The 16,502-nt window shown below is 38.1% G+C and overlaps 1 long non-coding RNA gene across 1 annotated transcript; it reads right to left on the reverse strand.

Annotated features, from left to right (window-relative positions):
• Window positions 1-280: 280 nt before the first annotated feature.
• Window positions 281-14,329, reverse strand: LOC121380631. The gene is made up of 3 exons (XR_005958983.1): window positions 14,261-14,329; window positions 12,906-13,076; window positions 281-536 (listed from the first exon to the last, which is right to left on the reverse strand). It is a non-coding gene; the product is annotated as an uncharacterized LOC121380631 (long non-coding RNA).
• Window positions 14,330-16,502: the final 2,173 nt, after the last annotated feature.

Here is a 16,502-nt window from a genome sequence, read left to right on the forward strand (position 1 = left end):
ATGTTCCAAGCACAAGGCTACTAGATGAAACACAGTGGTACTAGATGAATTAAAATTGTATACATTTTTAGCCAAGATGAAACTAATTTTTTTTACAACCAACACACTCACATTTATAACCAATCACAGGACTTGTGGTGTTAACTTCTCTATCAAAAGTTCGGTGCACCTCGAACTTCGACCCAGCCGGAAATTAATTGGTATAGTGCTACCTATAGTGGACCGTGATCAATGAACTCTCACCCGGAAGTGTTCTGTGTAGTGAGACCTAAGGAAAGTAATATTTCAAAGGGAGGCCACTCTGATTAATTGCATGCCACGTTTTAGTCTGCCCATCATCACTCGCCTTAATTTAGGGACGTATTAATTTCAGGATCTACAGTATATATATATATATGTTTATCTTACAACATATGTCAATGATCTCCGAGGTGCAGTCTACATTGTGATAGAGTACAACTCCCTTGGTGCCACGGATCCTTTCAGCAAATTCCACAAAGTCACATGTACACTCTAACTGGAGGTTTCTTAGGTCACTGAAATTGAAAATGATAAATTTTAGTCATTAGAATTGTGTAAAGTGTGCCGACTGAAGTGACCAAGCAGGAACAGAATTTAAAACACATGTTTATTTCACTTTAATTTTTTTTGTTAAAACAGGGCTATAGCTCTGGCACTTGCCAAATTCGCCAGTTGTGAATTTCAAAAACAATTGGTGAATTTTATTTTAATTTAGCGAAATAATTATATGTAATAAGTGCTATTTTGATACAAAAGAGCTGGGTTTTTGCTATTTGTGAAGTTTAATAGATAATATGGCGAAATGTTTTGCTGACCCAGAGCTAGCCCTGTAAAAGGAGGGTACATTTTGATTATTATTACCCATATGGGCAGAGAGAAGTGGGCAAACAAAAGTGATATTTCCCAAGGGAAAGAAAAAAAAAGCATTTCTTCCCATAGATACGTTTCCACGTCATAAACAGTGCTTCACTATAGGCAGTTAATTGGGTTAAGAATAGTTCCATGGTGGAAGTCATGTCAACAACTAACATACATCATCATCGATATGTACGTCATAGCTATGTCGCAACGCTGTCTCTTGTTCTCAACTTACAAACTTATTTTTAACAACAGTATTATTAAAAACGTTTCCATAAAATTATAAATATTTAAAATGGGTAATAAATAGAATACCCAACTCGCTACTCGGAATACCATTTATATTGCTCGAGTGAATTGATGTTGTCCTTCCCGAGCCTATGGCGAGGCAATTTAAGGACAACATCAATTCATTCATGCAAGATTTAAACTGCATTGCCTCGTAGCTCGTTGAGTATTCTCTAATTGACAGTTTGTAATTATTAATTTAAAATTGATTAGCAACTAGATACTCCATATATTTAGCATGTTAGAATTGTGTAGTGGTCTTTGAAACTGATGTAGCAAAGTGTGAACCAAAAATAAGCAACGCCTATGAAAATTGCAAAAATTATAATTTCGTTCACCCATCACATTAACGCAAGTCTAGTTTTGTGTACCGGATAACCCATTTTTCATATCTGTATTAAATTTAGGGCATCATTTACATGGTCATGATGGGTTATGCAAAAAGTAAATGGGTTGCCTTAATTTGGTTTTGCATAACTCATAAGGTTGATTCTGTGATCATTTTGGTTGTCTAATGTAGAAAACACTTGAACTATTGAAAAACTTAAAGTTTGTTTTTGTTTAATGACATCACTAGAGCACATTGGTTTATTAATCATTGACTATTGGATGTCAAACATTTGGTAATTTTGTCATGTAGTCTTCGAGAGGAAACCCGATACATTTTTCCATTAGTAGCAAGGGCTCTTTTACAAATGTATATGTCATCCCACAGATAGGATAGCACATACCACGGCCTTTAATATGCTAGTCATGGTAAAGTGGCTGGAATAAGAAATAAACCAATGGGCCCACCAACAGGGATCGATCCTAATCGACCGTGCATCAGATGAGCGCTTTACCACTGGGCTATGTCCCACCCTCTGAATTATTGAAATGCATGTAATCTAGTGACACTAGTTTTAATTACAATTGTTAATTATTAATAATAGTTTTAACCTCATTACCTGTATCTGAGAAAAACTAGAACACAATATATATATACTCTTCAAAAAAAGAAACGCAAAAGGGTACACATGGGTTATAACTCCGATTTTATGTTTCCTACCGGTTCATGCTTTGTGAATATAAGGTCATTGCATGTCCCAAACACATTCCCACGGTTACATTCGATAAAACGCAGCTACTGTACAATAAAGTTCCAAAATGTGAATATTCGCCAAAACGCAGCCACGTGCAAACCATGTCACCACTGCACGTGCGTTGTCTGCACGTGCAACATGAACACCGACAGTATAAAAGTGCAGGGTGTTCGCTTGCCTGGCCTCTGTATCTGGCCGACAGTTGACAATCCAGGACATGCCACGTCTCAGTGAACCGCAGAGAAACAATGCCATCGGCCGACTAGACGCAGGCGAATCCAGAACGGCCGTTGCCAGGGCATTCCATGTGTCCCCAAGCACCATCCAGACTGTGGGACCGTTACCAGCAACATGGATCAACACGTGACCTCCCTAGATCCGGTCGACCACGGGTCACTACCCCCGGGCAGGACCGCTACATCCGGGTACGCCACCTTCGGGAACGATTGACTACTGCCACCTCCACAGCCGCAGCAATACCAGGTTTGCGCAGGATATCCGACCAGACCGTACAGAACCGCCTACGTGAGGTAGGAATTCGTGCCAGACGTCCAGTTCGAGGTGTCATCTTAACACCACAACACCGTCGACTCCGACTGCAGTGGTGCCAGATTCATCGACAATGGCCTCAACTGCGATGGAGACAGGTGTGGTTCAGTGACGAGTCCCGATTTCTGCTCCGACGTCATGATGGAAGATGTCGCGTGTATAGGCGTCGTGGTGAACGTTATGCGGCAAACTGCGTGCAGGAAGTGGACAGATTCGGCGGGGGTAGTGTCATGGTGTGGGCAGCCATCTCACACACTGGCAGAACTGACCTGGTCCACGTGCAGGGCAACCTGAATGCACAGGGCTACATTGACCAGATCCTCCGGCCACACATCGTTCCAGTTATGGCCAACGCCAACGCAGTGTTCCAACATGACAACGCCAGGCCTCACACAGCACGTCTCACAGCGGCTTTCCTACAGAACAACAGCATTAATGTCCTTCCTTGGCCATCGATATCACCGGATTTGAACCCAATTGAGCATTTATGGGACGAGTTGGACCGACGCCTCCGACAGCGACAACCACAGCCCCAGACCCTGCCCGAGCTGGCAGCAGCCTTGCAGGCCGAGTGGGCCACCATCCCCCGGGACATCATCCGTGTTGCTTCAATGGGCATGCGGTGCCAGGCAGTTGTCAACACACGCGGAGGCCACACCCGGTATTGACTCCAGATGACCTTGACCTTGGTGGTGTGTCCTATCACTTACTCACAATGGACTAGAGTGAATTGTGAACAATCCTGCAACATTTGGTAATTATCGGACTCACCATTCAATAATTAAATCAATTCTCCAAATGTTACGACAATGTGGTTTTGCGTTTCTTCTTTTGAAGAGTATATATATTTGTATTAACTGTCACAGGGTTGAAAATTAGCAGTCGCCCGGTTGCCCGTGGCGACCTTTATTGGTTAAGGGTAACTAAGAATTTTACAATAATAGTCCTTTGGATGACCATCGATTTTAGCGTCTGATGAGTATGGTGCCAGTAAAAACAGAAACAAACTGAATCAAATGTGACAAAACACACCACGTCTGTGCTGGTGCGAACTACAGGTCTGGCAGCAGAAGAAACAGAATAAGAAATAAGAACAGATCAGTACTCTTTTATCCTTTGTAATATGACAGAAAAAAATGTACATCGCATATTTTGGTAAAATGTTTTATTTCTTTACAGATTTATTTTTCTTTCGATATGTAGCCTACTACTGTAGCATTTACAAGATCCATATTAAACGCACACCAATACACACGCGGGTGCATAATTACACTTTACTGAGGCAGAAAATCCATTACACATTACCATCGAACTGCATAGGTTAAATATTCATTTCTAATAGAATGAATGAATGAATGAATGTTTAACGACACCCCAGCACGAAAAATACATCGGCTATTGGGTGTCAAACTATGGTAATGCAAATAAATAAAGTGATGATCAACATCAATATAAAAATTCAAGGTTTAAACAAAAACAATGTAAAGAACTGTGCAAAAATACAAATACAAATATTACAGAATTTTACGGACACCGAATTTTACTCTAAACTTCAATTTGTGCTGTATTGGCCATTCTCAAAGAGAATGTTACACCCCTGCACCACGATGAGGTTACAGCACGCGCAGGGGTCATTTCTAATAGATGTTTTAAGGCAATTGATAGAATATCCAAGGTAATCTCAACGACAAAACTGCAATACATGATCAGGGCATTTGGCAAAATAGTGGATGATTCCATGGATTTCTATCTAGTTCCCTTGTCTATAGGAGTACAACCACTGCCGAGAATTTTGTTTTTACTGAAATTGATCACCTCAAAGAGGACTGCCACTCCCAGAAGAGTTTACTATAGCACACACATTTCTACATTTAGTTTATTTATATTGCATTATATTTTACTTCAGAGACAATGCAAGTCAAGCAGCAAACATTGGCTGTTCTAGCCTTTAGTCCTCACATATTTTTATATGAACTTTCAGTTTAATCATTTATTTATTATTGGTTTCCTTTTGCCGCAAAGAGACTACTATAGTATATACGGTGAGAACATGCTTATTATTTAACAAGTTTCTTTTGTTTAATGACACCACTGGAGAACATTACTTAATCATCAGTTATTACATCAGTTAACAAAGAACATTCGAGTTTTGAATATCAATGTGCAGTTAACAATCAATGTGATAATTGGAGGGCTAGTTGAATTTGAGAAGGGCCAATAAGATTATTTTTCAACTGGCCCTGCTGGCGACCATGGTTTTCATGTTAATTTTCAACCCTGCTGTCATACAGGTCATGTTTAAGACATTTAATTCTGACATCAGTTACAAACAACATGTCTGGGATTTATACATGTGTATTTAATGAGGTATATCTATATATATTTTTTTTTCAACAACATGAATATGTATCCAGTGCATACTATTTTCTTTATTTATCAAAGTTAATTAATAAAGTAAGTTTTAGTCATCTGTCGTAGAGGACATTTATGGTAGTACTAAACCAAATAACGTCCGGCTGGGTCAAGGTTCGAGGTGCACCCAACTTTTGATAGAGAAGTGAACAAGTCCTGTGATTGGTTATAAATGTGAGTGTGTTGGTTGTAAAAAATTATAGGTTCATCTGGGTAAAAAAAAAAGAGCAATTTTATTTCATCTAGTACCAATGTGTCAAGAAGCCTTGTGCTTGAAACATGTATGGGGTACCTGTAAAAAAAAAGTACTCAAATTTTGTGTGGAACTAGGGTAGTCATAGACGTTACCCGTTATCTCAGAAACGAGCAGCTTGACCCCCAATTTTTTCTGATTCACTTTAAGTGTGAAGGGTGGTAGTATTTATATCCGTGGTGTTTATGTCGATTGATACGCTGCAGGTAGGAGTTTTAGCCACATATGTAACTATTGTCGTCTATGGGATTTGATTTGGTAGTATACACCCTTATAGTGTAACCAGAACAGTTCAAATTAACAGATTACGAATTAATTAACAATTTTAACAGATTATTTTATATGTGTAAACAAATTTGGAATTAACAATGTTCTGTTTATTTATGATCTGAAAACCCCCAACTTTATTCAGTATGTATATACCGGCAATATCTGCCACTGAAGTGAAGATTATATATGTATATATATCATCTGCTCGTGGAGTTTAAAATTATATTTTCTTCATTACAGTCCAGTCAATTTAACCTAAACATTATGTAAACCCAAAACAAAATTCATTCACATATGTATCTAGTATGACATATTAAAAATCCCCTCTCAAAACTGCATGCTAAATATGAGTTCTGGTCGTAAAAAGTTAAAAACATAATAAAGTCTTGTATTTTAAAAATATTTTAATGAATTAGTATTATGCTTATATTCCCTCTTCACTTTTGGTGTGTATTGTTAAATGGCATACAAACACACATAAAATGTTGCCTTCTGGTGTTAAATATGTAATAAAAAAATGGTTGTTTAACATCTCATCAAAGTCAAGTCCAATTTGACCAAAATGTGACATATGCGAGCATTTGTTTTAGCATGGTTTTATCCCACATTTCCCCATTCGTAAACGGTAATTTTCACACATTTTCATGATTTTCCATTGAGAATTATTTCTCTTTTAATATGTATTTCACAAAAACCATGGTGAAAAAAAAAATGTTTTTGAAAATTTTCAATTTCTCTGGATATTTATTGCTTGCTCGGGAGATCGTGAGAAAGGTCCAGATCCGGAAGACTCCCGCGTAAATAGGGAGGGTTGACATTATATTTTGGACGTTTCAGTTTCCGAGACAGAACATTTCGTACCTTGTCTATACTGTCTACTGCCATGTCATACACTTTACACATTATTTGTTCAGAGCATTCCTGTTTATTCGCAGTAACATTGCTTTCTGCTCAACCAATTATGAGGCATTGGTATCCTTCTTACATGTTTGTATATACCTAAATTGTGCAGTTATTTCTTTTACATAGTTAGGTTAAATACTTGCAGCAATCAACTACAATATATGTCTGATTGTCAGCAGATTTCTCAAACATTTTGTTCCCTTCAGGTTTTGGACTTTGATCCAATTACCTGTTCTTGAACAATCAAGATTGACTTGCCAAGTAATTTCACAGTTACCTTTAGATATTGATATGAGTAGCCATAAGCATACTGGACAGGGGGCGGGGCAACTGCCCCCCTAGTGCTGGAGCAAAAAACCTCAAATTCGGGCAAATTCTACCTGCAAAATTAGTTGTAATCCATGTAAAAATGTGTAGTGATTAATGTGCAACCTATATACATAGCTGTTTGGTAGTAATGCCAATAATATGAATAAATGTTGTTATCCACATTCTGGCATTTTTTGTTTAATTCAGCCAAAAGCCAGCTTGCCCCCCCCCCCACAAAAATGGGAGCCTGTACGCCTATGTGAGTAGCCATTAATACTTTATGATCAGCACAATATTCTCTTCCTGGTCAATAGTCTGTGCAATATGTTTCATTGAGTTCAAGGAGTATACCTGATTCTAATTGATTGAATTGTGTGCTTTGGGCCTTTGAACTATAAAATTATCATATAAACATTGATGAAGGATTCCAAGTGGCAACTGATGAGCATATACATGTTAGTAAAGTACCGGTACACCAATAACTGTAGTTGATGTGATCATATCCATTAAACCATAGCAACATGTTCCAATGTGAAAGAAAGAAATGTTTTATTTAATGACGCACTCACATTTTATTTACGGTTATATGGCATCAGACATATGGTTAAGGACCACACAGATATTGCTGGAGGAAACCTGCTGTCGTCACTTCATGGGCTACTCTTTTTTCGATTAGCAGCAAGGGATTTTTTATATGCACCATTCCACAGACAGGGTAGTACCTACCACCGCCTTTGATATACCAGTCGTGGTGCACTGGCTGGAACGAGAAACAGCCCAATGGGCCCACCGACGGGGATCGATCCCACACCGACCGCGCATCGAGTGAGTGCTGTACCACTGGGCTACGTCCCACCCTTATCCCAATGTGATTACAGATTGATACTGACTCTAGTGATCATCACCCACTACCCAAGGTTGTAAACACAACATAAGAAGCACTAGCTGTATAACCATTCATCAAAATATGAAAATTCAAATTATTAAGTAACTTAAGAAATCGTCACCTTGGACCACAGAAATAAGACCATATATCACTGTCAATCAAGTTTATAATTTAATCAGTCTTTGGTGAAGGTTTCTGTATTTCTATTCTATAAAACTTATTAACTGCAAAAAGATTAAATGTTGAAGCAGTAGCTGATCCAGTGGGTGTGTGTGTGGGTGTGGGTGGGGAGCAGGGGTCCGGACCCCACCCCCTTTGAAAACCGACCATATACATAACCTTTAAGGTAGTACTAAACCAAATAACTTCCGGCTGGGTCAAGTTCGAGGTGCACTGAACTTTTGATAGAGAAGTTAACACCACAAGTCCTGTGATTGGTTATAAATGTGAGTGTGTTGGTTGTAAAAAAAATTAGTTTCATCTGGGCTAAAAATGTATGCAATTTTATTTCATCTAGTACCACTGTGTCAAGTAGCCTTGTGCCTGGAACATGTATGGGGTACCTGTAAAAACAAAGTACTAAAATTTTGTGCGGAACTAGGGTAGTCATAGACGCTACCCGTTATCTCAGGTCTCACTAAACAGATCACTTCCGGGTGACAGTTCATTGATCACGGTCCACTATAGTTCCTAATTGGGACACATGTTATGGTTCACATATTCACTTCTAGGAAATGGTGAAGAATTAAAACAACATGTATGTTTAATGGTAAGCCTTCTGGCTGTATTTTGTCCATGTTATTTTGTAATATTGTGCATCGACCTTTTGGGACATGGGTATATAGCGCAAGTGACAGCGGGAGTGAATCGGTTAATGAACCACCTGTTCGGACCGGTACTACAGCCAGATGCGGTTAAAATATAGGAAAAAACTGAGACGGAAATGTTCTCAATTTTCGTGTGAAAATAAATGCTTATATAATGTATGTTTGCAATGGTGTATGTTGTTAGTGCCAACGAGAATCCGTTCTATGGGCAATCCTCGCTTGAAGTTGGGCAGTTTAACATGGGTTTCAATGGCAGATGACATCTGTGTAGTGAGACCATAATGTAAAACATGAAATTACTGTTTATCCCAAAATATATAAGTTTAGCAAGCCAAAATGAAAATGTACTAGTGTAGCATCCTTATAAAAGGTAATTACATCGATGTGGATTTCAGCCATGTGTATGGGGACCCTATTTGGGTAAATATTGCAAACATGTCAATTTTATTTATTTTTATTATTTTTCTTTTTCTTTTTAGGGGTGTGTGTCAAAATGTATATTCTAGTGTTCTTACATGTAATAAATAAATTGATCTGAGTGTCTAACACTGAGTTTCTCACTGTAAAAGGTCAAAATTCAAGGTCACAAGGTCAATATCCAAATTCACCCTAATTTCTGTGATTTTGTGCATAATGAATTTTTTCGAATGTACAGTCATAGTGACAAACAGTTTTGATGGTATTGTGAATATATAACATAGTATTCTACTATGAAAGTAGAATTTGTATCTGCCATTAATAATATGTGGATCTTCATGCTGAAATATACAGAAAAAACCCAGGATTTCAACACTTCATTATGAAACAATTGTTGCCCATAGCAACAGTTGATGGAAACTAATATTTTTAATGAACTAACTAGATAATTAGCTTCTTCGTATGTTCCCCATATCAGAACTACCAACAAGGTCATACATTACCATATAGTGGCTGCTTGTTTGATGACCATCTATTGTGTGGATGACCAAGGAGTAACAATGTGATATGAAGTTTTATTGGATGGTATGGTGCATCTATCTTTTGGTGTATTGGTTAGAGTTCACAAGTTACACGGCTCTAGTATAGCTTTTCATGGTGTAAATGACCCAAATTATCAAATTGACTTCAAACAAAGTTTGACAAAATCGGTCACTAGACTTTAAGGTCTCACTACACAGATCACTTCCGGGTGACAGTTCATTGATCACAGTCCACTATAGTTCCTAATTGGGACACATGTTATGGTTCACATATTCACTTCTAAGAAATGGTGAAGAATTAAAACAACATGTATGTTTAATGGTAAGCCTTCTGGCTGTATTTTGTCCATGTTATTTTGTAAATTGTGCATCGACATTTTGGGACATGGGTATATAGCGCAAGTGACAGCGGGAGTGAATTGGTTAACGAACCACCTGTTCGGACCGGTACTACAGCCAGATGCGGTCATATAGGAAAAAACTGAGACGGAAATGTTCTCAATTTTGGAGTGAAAATAAATGCTTATATAATGTATGTTTGCAATGGTGTATGTTGTTAGTGCCAACGAGAACCCGTTTTATGGGCAATCATCGCTTGAAGTTGGGCAGTTTAACATGAGTTTCAGTGGCAGATGGCATCCGTGTAGTAAGACCTCAGAAATGAGCAGCTTGACACCCACTTTTTTGTGATTCACTTTAAGGGTGAGGGGTGGTAGTATTTATATCTGTGGCGTTTATGTTGATTGATACGTTGCAGGTAGGAGTTTTAGCCACATATGTTACTATTGTCGTCTATGGGATTTGATTTGGTAGTATACACCTTTAAGGGGAAACGTGATTATATTAACTGTTCCGTGTAAAAGGAGAGATCAGTCATCACATTTGGACCCCCACCCCACCCCCTTTCAGAAATCCTGAATCCACACCTGTGAAGTGCTTGAGATGTTATGTATATAAGCTCTCATTTCTTTAGTAAATTGGTTTCCTGCCAATACCTGATCAGCAGCTACATGACCAAATATACCGTGAAATCCTTTATTTTCGTGAACTTTAATTCATGGTTTTCCTAAAATACACATTTCGTTGGGTATTTAACTTTGTGGATCAAAAAGGTAGTATCATAACTTCGTATTACTAGTTCACTGCACTAGTCTACGAATCACACAAAAATTTGATCACCACAAATAAAAGCGATTCCACAGTATCAGTCTCTATACCTGAACCTTTCGTGTGATAACAGATAACTTTAAAAATACATAGTTCATATCAATGTCCTATCCTGTCCGTGGGATGGTACATATAAAAGATCCCTTGCTACTAATGAAAACATATAGTGGTTTCCTCTCTATGACTTTATCAAAATGACCATATGTTTGACATCCAATAGCCGATGATTAATAAATCAATGTGCTCTAGTGGTGTTGGTAAACAAAACAAATTTTATTTTTTCATAGCAATGTACATGTATGAACCTCCCACCATAGGAATAAGTTTTCAATAATACATTCATAAAGCTCATATCAAATCTTTAAATACAACAGTAATGACCGTATGCATATACTTGAAGTTCCAACTGTTCAGATAATCCATATGGTAAATTTCTGAATGATAATGTTTAAGATATTGATTTTAGGGATTGGGGATTGAAACAAATGGGCGTATACAATGTATCCGACATTGTTTAATGGGGTAAATATTAATATGCATTGTTATACAATAGCTGCACATAACTCAGTTAATTAATGTGCAACATTATGTCGTGTATGATACTGTATGTCAATAACATTGTTAATTGTTCAATGCTGTACCTTATTTGGGCACACGGTTTCCTATTTAAGTGCAGATCCAGGGGGTTGGGGTGCTGAGGGGCATGTGCCTTCTTTTTTTTTGCTGTCGTAGATAGAGTATCATTAAATAGATATTTAAAAAATATTTAATTGTCAGTTTAATATGAAAGAAATAATAGATGAAAATAATTTTTATTCTATTTCCAACACTACTTTAGTCATTTGGCACAGCACAGCCTTTGATGTACTAGTCATGTGGCACAGCACAGCCTTTGATGTACTAGTCATGTGGCACAGCACAGCCTTTGATGTACTAGTCATGTGGCACAGCACAGCCTTTGATGTACTAGTCATGTGGCACAGCGCAGCCTTTGATGTACTAGTCATTTGGCACAGCACAGCCTTTGGTGTACTAGTCATTTGGCACAGCACAGCCTTTGATGTACTAGTCATTTGGCACAGCACAGCCTTTGATGTACTAGTCATGTGGCAAAGCACAGCCTTTGGTGTACTAGTCATTTGGCACAGCACAGCCTTTGATGTACTAGTCATTTGGCACAGCACAGCCTTTGGTGTACTAGTCATTTGGCACAGCACAGCCTTTGGTGTACTAGTCATTTGGCACAGCACAGCCTTTGATGTACTAGTCATTTGGCACAGCACAGCCTTTGATGTACTAGTCATTTGGCACAGCACAGCCTTTGGTGTACTAGTCATTTGGCACAGCACAGCCTTTGATGTACTAGTCATTTGGCACAGCACAGCCTTTGGTGTACTAGTCATTTGGCACAGCACAGCCTTTGATGTACTAGTCATTTGGCACAGCACAGCCTTTGATGTACTAGTCATGTGGCAAAGCACAGCCTTTGGTGTACTAGTCATTTGGCACAGCACAGCCTTTGATGTACTAGTCATGTGGCCAGGGGAAAGTTGTTGACTCGGTATCCCCCTCCCTTAAAAAAACCCCAACAAAATGTGCTGTTTTACTAAAGATGGAGAAGGTTCCATTTTACTGTGCCTGACTGATGTTCTTTTTTTAGTGGGGATTTGTTTGGGGTTTTGGGGAAGATTATCCCTATAAACACACATAACTTGTGTGCTGCCATTTGCATAACAATTAAACATACATTGAAGGATAAAATAAGTGGTGTGCCACTGTGGAGTTGCATCAAACATTTAGTTCAGTATTCTCTACACAATTCTAAAACTTTAAATAGTTGTTGCTACTCAATATTTAATTGAATACCAACTGTTGCAAATAAAAAAAAAAAAAAAAAAAAAATGTTTCTTGTAACTGTAGTACAAAATGAATTGGGATACAGTATTAGAAAAACTAGATATCCTCCAGGTACACAAAAACAGCATTTTCATATCAAAAGATTTTTTAAAAATCACTTTTTCATTTTTCTTTGGGTGCAACTGTCCCCTTGCAATCTTGATAGGTCCTGTGATCGATAAAAGTTAAAAAAACAACAACAAACAAACAAACAAAATAGCTCACATTATTACTGCTTTGCATGGATTCAGGTATTCCAGATGTTGAACATTAAGGCTGGAGCACTTGAGTACTTGTTCATTGACATCACAGCCTGGATAGCAAAGAGGCCTAGGCCTACCACTACTGTATGGTAACAGTACACAGAGCAACACAATAAAAGAATGTAGTTTGGCACTGCAAAAGAAAACAACAACAACAAAACATAATGCAACTAAGCCCGAGTACTCTTGACAGTTAGTTCTCGCTCTAGCCAGTGCACCGCGACTGGTACATCAAAGGCTGCTAATCGAAAAGAGTAGCCCATGAAGTGGTGACAGTGGGTTTCCTCCCTCAATATCTGTGTGGTCCTTAATCATATGTTCGACGCTATATAACCATAAATAAAATGTGTTGAGTGTCGTTAAATAAACCATTTCCTTGTTTCCTGATGGTTAGAGAGTGTGATAACTGTCCAAATGTCCATCTAGCTCTCTTACCGTTAAGAGTACTCTCGCTAGATGCAACTAGGTGCATGTGATGGAATTTTAGCAGAGGGTCTAGACTGTGGCAAGTAGTGGTGTAGCGTGGGCTGGACCACCGGGGCGGTTGCCCTGGGAACATAATTCTGGACTCATGGAAGGGACTTGGGGTGCTAATAGTCCACTGGTTAGGGGGGTGCAATACTTGCCTTGCCCCGGGCACTGGCAACCCACACTACGCCACTGGTGGCAAGCAAAGTTTATACAGGGGTTGAGACATGTTCCACTGAAAAATGTATTGAACTTTTTTTTCTTGAGTTGTTGAGGGGGAGGGGGTCGACGCACACATGCCTGGCTGCCATAAATGATAAAGATGGATGGTAATATTACTAATAAACAATAAAAACAAATGGGGGGGGGGGGGGGGGGGTCTAGATTATGGCGCGCAAAGACACCCTCTGCATACACACACACTTGCTATAATCTGCATAATAATTTTGAGGTGGTGCAGGGCGCATATTAAGCTTGGTTCATCAAGATTAACCTCGAAAGCAAACACAAGTGTGTGCTTGCACTTGAGGTTAATCTTGAAGAACTAGGGGCACATTAAGTCAAAACCACACTTTTACTATTATTTTTTTCTTTTGTCATGTTCGCCAACATGCATATTATTATAATACGGTAGCATATTATTATAATTCTGTACCGGTACGTGAAATTAACGAAAACAGGTTACGCAAGGAAATTACTTTGTCAGACCACGCAATATACTGCTCTCTTAAATGTAAACTTCCAGTTACCCATAACGATTTACATGCTGATACTGAATGAGCTAATTTTAGAATTCACATAGGTCTACTACCGATTTTAAAATAAAAACATAAACTGCACAAAACTCACATCGCTTTCATTTTCTCGTCTCGATAGTAACGAAATGACGTGTACGTCAACAGACAACGACGTCACAGTAAGCTCCCAGGACAACGCGTCACGTATCAGTGTACAGTACAGTTAGCTCCCTTGTGTCCCCGAGAGTTCGCTTGTTTTTGCATTAATTTATATTATAGATTTATGTTTGAAAGCTAATTATTTGGAATGTGAAGTAAATTCTGTGATAGCCAAAGAGTTATTTAAAATAAATAAATAAATAAATAAATATATTTATTTTTATTTTTTATTATTATTATTTTTTAATTATTATTTTTTAAATTTTATTTTTTGCTATTGTTACCAGGGGTCTAATCTAATGCATGAACCGAGACAATGACGTTACCTCGGATTATTTACGAACGCCGACTTTTACGTGAAAGTAGACAAGCCAAAGTCTGGGACTTGGAGGGACGAATACGCTCGAATTTTAGACCTGCTATAACCCAGGTGTAAATATGAACCAAGTGGACCCTTTTCCTATTTTCTTTTTGCACAAACTCCATTTGTATAAACCTGTATGTTTCAGCTCTGAAAGCGGACCATTTGTTTCAGCGGGGGGGGGGGGGGGGGGGGGTCGTCCGAACCCCCCGAACCTCCACAGCCTACGCCCCTGCGATTATAGCTACGACAATACCAATATCCAATGTCTATCCTACACATCGATAATGAGTCATAGACATACTTTTGATATACCAGTCATGGTGCACTGGTGGTTACAGGGAAAAACCGAATTAGAATATGGATTTGAATAAATATTTTTATTTATTTATTATTATGATTCATTTTACTGCGACAGATCACAATAATGTAGCTCATAATTTTACATTATTAGAAACTGATTTAATACTATCAGAGTTTATTACAAGCAATTTAAATTATGTTTATATATTCATATTTATATATGACCTACATTTAACATTTGCGCCTCACCCCACCCTAATTCACTGCAATCTTCCGACACCTATATTTTACGAGTTGTTTCAAAATATATCGAACGAGCGAAAACATACAATTATTTTATTAAAATATATAAAAGTAACAAAATGTGTTCGTTAATTAGGGAATATATCATATAATACTTATGGATATATAAAAATCGTGATACCAATGTCATATGTTTTACTGTATATATAACTCATGTGTTGTTTTAATTGCGGGGGGGGGGGGGGCGATTGCCTTCGGTGTTACGTAAAGGGGACATTTAAAAATGTTTTGGGCGATTTACAGGTTTGGTTTACAGAGCTGTCAACCTGTGGCAATTCTTAGGCGTGAGAAAATTAGAAGTCATGGCCCTGAGACTGCAGGCTCTTGGTAAGGTCCAGGGCGAAGTTTTTTGTTGTTGTTTGTTTAAATCCAAAATAGAAATCTCTTATATAAAAAAAAAAAATAATAATAATAATAATAATAATAATAATAATCGAGCGAGTGCAAGTTTTCCTAATTAATAGGCCTCAGGCCCGTAGCCAGCCATATTTGCGGGGCGGTGCGTTGAGATATTGGGTGGAACTAAATTTATATCATGGGTTCCGAAGGCACTCAAATCGAGTGCCCGATGGGCGCTAGAGGTCTAGGGGGTTCGGGGGCATGCTTCTCCGGATTTTTTGTTAATGCAGATGCTTAGAGGTGCATTCTGGAGCTATTTGTGATGGGTTTTTAATATTTTATTTCAGGTATTTTGAGGTCGAAGCGCGTACATTTTTTGATAAGTCTTCAAGAGCGGCAGTAAACTACAATAAAACTGTAAAACCGTTAACATTGATGAATTATAATGTATAATGGGTACATCTCGTACACTATTTTATGATAATTTCTAAATACGCCAATATATACTTTATGCCTAATCCGATCATGCATGTCCAAGGTAGAAATCATCAGTCGTATAATTTAATTTCACGCTTATGTTCAAGTATTTTGTTGAAAAACATATTTGGAACGTCTAGTGATCAGTTTAATTAGAAAAAAGATTTCCCATCTTCATTCGTCGATGGTGCAATGTCGATAATTCTGGATTTTTTTTTTTAATTGTCTAAATTCAGGCAAAACTCAGGCTGCCTACACCATCCCCACACCCCAAGAAATTGGAGCCCGTACGCCTGTGAGGGGCCGTATGATGAGTATGTTATCATTAACAGACAATGGTTCATAGTTTGTAAAAAACGGGAATCTAGAAAAATATCAATTGAATCACTAAACTCGCGCGTGGTAAAAAAAA

Source organism: Gigantopelta aegis, chromosome 9, assembly GCF_016097555.1.
Source record: "Gigantopelta aegis isolate Gae_Host chromosome 9, Gae_host_genome, whole genome shotgun sequence".
Taxonomy (NCBI): domain Eukaryota; kingdom Metazoa; phylum Mollusca; class Gastropoda; order Neomphalida; family Peltospiridae; genus Gigantopelta; species Gigantopelta aegis.